Source organism: Amborella trichopoda, chromosome 8, assembly GCF_054954075.1.
Source record: "Amborella trichopoda isolate Santa Cruz 75 chromosome 8, AtrichopodaSantaCruz75HAP2 v2.0, whole genome shotgun sequence".
NCBI lineage: Eukaryota > Viridiplantae > Streptophyta > Magnoliopsida > Amborellales > Amborellaceae > Amborella > Amborella trichopoda.
The window spans coordinates 16,167,884-16,173,051 of NC_142343.1; the positions used below are offsets into that span (position 1 = coordinate 16,167,884).

The following is a 5,168-nucleotide window of genomic DNA, read 5'->3' on the forward strand; positions in this document are numbered from 1 at the left end:
ACCAAAGAACTCGCTTTCACTGAAGTATAAGGGAAAATAATAGGTTCCGTTGATCTTGACAACATAAATTGAAGGCTTTATTTTCCCTGAAAAAGTTTCATCCCAATCCTCTTCCCAATCTCCTTGAATTTTCCAAGTTCCGCAGTCCTTTTCAAATTGTCCTCCACTTATATTGCCCAAACCATCCAACATGGTTATCAATGGCTGCGGCTCTTCTGCGATATCAGCAATAAGTGTTACATCAAAATTCCATGTGATCCCTTCGAACCTAAAATAAAACAATTTTTTTTTCAGGGTAACTTCTTTGAAAAGGAGAAATTTCAGTTGTACTATAATTGGATAGGACTACTGAGCAATGTTATCAGATTCTCTTCCCATCCCCTGAAGTGGCTGAAGTCTTTTGTTTGCGGCCGTAAACCTAAGTGAAGTGAATCAATCACTAATTAAATGAATATATCAGAAACGTTTTCAAAAGGATCCCTATAGCAGCCATAAAATGTACAGAATTTCAATAGATATAACTCCTGATATTCATAATTTTAAAAAATATCCTTATGTTGAAATTTTTTCCAAAAGTACCAAGTTTTACATTTTTTATTTACTGAAGATTTAAAAATATATCAAAAGACTTCCCCCAAATCTTCCAATTTTTGTATGGTCAGATCCAAATTTTGGTTCTTTGCAAGTACTCATTTGTTGTGCATCCTGAAATTTCACATCAAAAGCAATGGATAGATCTTTTATCCTAGGAAGTAGCTACACTATAATCCAGCTGGAGCAACACACAAATGATGGACACGGTTTCTATGCAGCCAACATGGATCCTGCAGAACTGTGGGTTTGGAAATAAATATATTTTTTAAATATAATTTGAACTTAATTTTTTGAGAATTTATAATATTCAACATGGAGTTCATGAATATGAAAAATAATAATTTGAAACTAAAAATAATAATTATATTGAGACAACATTTATTTAGACCATTACACTTATTTTTAGATGGACCACCTATTTGCATCCATCTTTAATATGGATGCTTTATACCTCTGGATCACCTATTGTAGAAATACGGTCCAGCCCGTATGAAATAATTTTCCATAAATGATAATGGATGGGTTCTTTTAAGTCACCCAACTCATACTCCACTTAATCCTATTTTAAAAATGGATTTTTAATCTAGAATCTTAAATATCATGATCTAGGTTAAATTTATCATGATTATGAAGATAAAATAATTTTTTTTAATATTTAAAATGTGTTTTTTCTTTTTTGGAAAAGCCAGCTGGCTCTTGCATCTGCTGACTCATGAATAAGTTTTTTACAACGTGAGCCAGCTGGCTCTTGCATTGCTGACTCATGAATAACGTTTCCTTATATAATTCCAATCAATTCACAAAAAGGGCCCCATCTCAATGTGGCTATGCTTGTTGCTACTTGCTGGCTATCCAAATTGCCTATTATGACCCATTGGCAAATATGTCCTCATCCAATGAAAGCACAAGTTACACATGATGTAATGCAATGGGATATTAATTACCCCCATAATCAACTAAGAAATCTCAATACTTAAATTGATCTGCAGTCTTCCAATCCAAAATTATCGAGCCATTTAACTTTTTATCTTTTGCTCGTAAATCAATTTACAAAATTTACTTGTTACATAAGGATAGAAAAGGGTACGGGATAAGCTAAAAAACACGTGGTTGCAAGTATTTTGAAAAAACATGGGATTTATGACTTTATGACCTTTAATAAAGTAGAATGATGGACAAAAATTTGTATAGTTAGCCTTAATAATTGAATAAAAGTTGTGATGATGATGACTTGCTAAGGCCACATCAAAGGTACTGCACTTCCCTAGCCAAGAACCCATAAGCCCTTTGAGAAAGTTTAAATCAAAAGCTAAAGAGAATCTCAACAATCTAAGGTCCCGTGGTGAAAAACCAAAAAAAAAAAAACTGAATTTAGTTTTTGTGAATTAGGTTGGGGCACTGGTGGCCGGTGGAAACGGCAATTCATAATCCCACCCTCCGTTCCCACCATCACATATCAAATAAAAAAAAAGAAAAAAAAGAAGAAAAGAAATAGTCAATGAAATTACCCAATAACTTCTAATTCATATACCCTTTAGTACTGTAGTACACAGGGCTCTTAATCCCAAGAAATTGGAAATCATATACACTTCAATAGTATAATACATAACAAGTGGCTCTTAATCCACGAAAACTATGGACTATATTGCCTTTCTCTGAGAACCATAAGTTATCATTCCAAGGAGGGAGAGAGTGTTCAAGGGGTTTCGTTGAGGGCATTGATGAGAGCTAAGGCGTTGCTGGTCAAATGAGCGACCCCTAAAACACTTATCCGCATCTGAGCCATGAGATCGACATCCATGGCTATTCCCCTGAATCCGTCCATACATGTATCATCCTCAGTCAGTGCAGCACTCACCCATGTCTGGATATTGCTCATCTTCTCTCCAAAGTCGGTAGCCCTACTGTTGCTCGGCAGATGCTCATCCTCAGCGATTGCCTGTTGGAGCTCGTCGATGGAGTTTGCCATGTTCTCCATGCAGTCTCTCACTGCCCCCACGGCTGCCCTCTTACTCGTATCCTTGCTCAAACGCACCATCATATTTGACATAGCCGCCGAGGATGACTGTGCTTTCCCTACACCTACAGAGAGAGCAGCGTGCGCCATTTGCCTATGACTCGATTGGATGGTGGCAGCATAAGGAGATAGGGAGGTGAAACACAAAGCTTGGTAGAGGGTGCGATGACAGGAGGCTCTGATGAAGTTGGGGTCATCCCCAGAGGCCGACCTCAACTCCACCATGACCAACATGAGGAGAAAGATGGAGAGAAGAGTGAGAGAAAGACTCATGATGCTGCCTCTAGTTGGGATGTTTAGTTATTTTTTCCAATCTTTGTGTGAGGAGAAGTGAAGGTTTGGATGGTTTATATAGAGGTTATTTGTGGTAGTTCAATCATGGTTTATCTTTGTATTTTCATTATTTCATGGTGTGATATGTCGGAATCCGGTTAGGAGAAATGCAAAACGTGGTCTCACCGTGGTCCAAAGGGATATAAATATGTGCTGCAATTTGATATACAACTGGGAGGCTAGTTGCTGTGTAGATTTCACCTAGGATGACCTCTCATTGAACCTATCCTCGTTGTAGTGATGGTTGCATTTATCGGTACAAAGATCGGCATTCTACCAATATATTTCTATTCAGAACAAGCAAGTGTAGGCTGGATCGTATTTGTACAATATGCTGTCCAGAGTTATATAAAGCATCCATCTTAAAGATGGATGTAAATAGGTGGTTCATATATAAGCAAATGTAACTAAGGGTCTAAATGTTTTTTTAATATAGTCCAATAGTATTTATTTATTTCATATTCATGATCTCCATGTTAAATATTAAATATTTTTTAAAAATTAACATCAAAATATATTTAAAAATATATTTATTGTCAAGCCCTCATCTCTACAATATGTAGGCTGGATACATGCTAAGCGTGTCCGGAAGAAAATGATGCATACATTTATTAAAAAATATGAAAAAAGGACAAGTCATTTAGGGAAATTTGCAAGAAAATCTTTTATAAGTATCATAATTTATCAAGTTATATATTTTACTCTAAAGCCCCAATTTTTTTCCTAAATTTTTTATTTCATTTTAACCTCATCTCTCTTAATAAGGTTAAAAGCTACTCGAATGATGGAGCGTTTTTATTTTATTTTACTTTTTTGTTCTTCTTCGTACTCAGGATGATTATTCAGCCCTCTACTGTTGGAATTAGCCACACTCATCTCTTTGCTTAGCATCATCGAATATTGGAACTGCTCTTTCAATCTAAACAATGACAATTGTGGACAGTCTACACATTCAAGTTACAAACCTCCTACTCTTTATATTGTTTTTAGACAAAATAGCGGATGGAAATTGGATGCCTAACAACTTCTTTTACCCTAGAAAATCCCACTTTCTAACATTAATTGGATGGCTGAGAGTGAATATCAAAATATTTTTCCAATAAATCAAATTATCTAAGAATGACAAGTGCAGGAAGTTCAGATATTGGATATCCTAACTACCCACATTATAAAGTTTTTAGTGAAATGATAGTTTGGAAATTCGATGTGCGAACCACCCTTGAAAAAGTGGTTCGCTTATTCAATTTTTGAACCGCTTTCTAATTTAGAAAATTAACTATAGGAAAAATGAGAGTGGTATGTATATGGATATCCAACCTAGGGATAAAGTTGGAAATAAAAGATACAAAAAAAGTGAGTAGCACGTACCATGCTCTTGTAGAAGCGTACTGTACACCTTCTCCCTTGAGCATATGACCTCTTTAGGAGGACTTTTCTAAATCCTAAATTTATGAACCACCTAAGAATAACTAGATAAATATTATCAAAAGAAAAAATTTGAAATTTAGTCTTCTAACATTTCGATCTCGCCCTCAAGAAATTAGGTGGTCGATGTTCAATCTTGATATATTATTTTTTTAAGTGCATAGAGAGTGTGATTTGGAACATATCTTATTGAGGTTAGTCTATGGATTGAAGTCATTATATCCCAAATATTTGGGGTCCTACAATTATTCTTAGATTGGATTTTATGCGAGGGAGTAAATGGACAATATAAGCATGAAATCGTTTGGCAAAAGTGAGACATGGGCATATAATATGACTTATGTGGTATCTTTTAAAATTTCTACGTGGGATTTTTTTATTTATAAATTTACCTTTTACTTAAATAGTCAAACCACTATATAAAATCATTAAAGAAGTCAAACTAAGTGAAATTCTTTGTTACTTAGGCACCTTCTCAATAAGTATGTTAAAAAAAATTCAAATGCTCTATTCAAGATTCGAAACCCTTAGCAAGTAGGGTCATTTCAATATTTTGGTCTAGTTAAGTGGTTCAAGCCAAATGCAATAGTAGCGTTTCTTGTTCAAGGTTTGGAAAATGGAACATGGTTCACAATAAAAAGGTGAGTTCCGTTTTAAACATGAACAATCCAGGACATTAACATCAATTCCATGTTGCCGACATAGACAAAAACGAGTAATATCATCATTTGGATTGAGCGAGTCAAATAAAGTGTATCCAAATTATTAAAAGGAAAAAGTTTACATAAGGATGCTATCT

At 34.9% G+C, this 5,168-nt stretch overlaps 1 non-coding gene across 1 annotated transcript; it reads right to left on the bottom strand.

Annotated features, from left to right (window-relative positions):
• Window positions 1–2,290: 2,290 nt before the first annotated feature.
• On the bottom strand, window positions 2,291–2,701 carry LOC18440490 (21 kDa protein). Its single transcript, XR_016061445.1, has one exon. It is a non-coding gene; the product is annotated as a 21 kDa protein (transcript).
• Window positions 2,702–5,168: the final 2,467 nt, after the last annotated feature.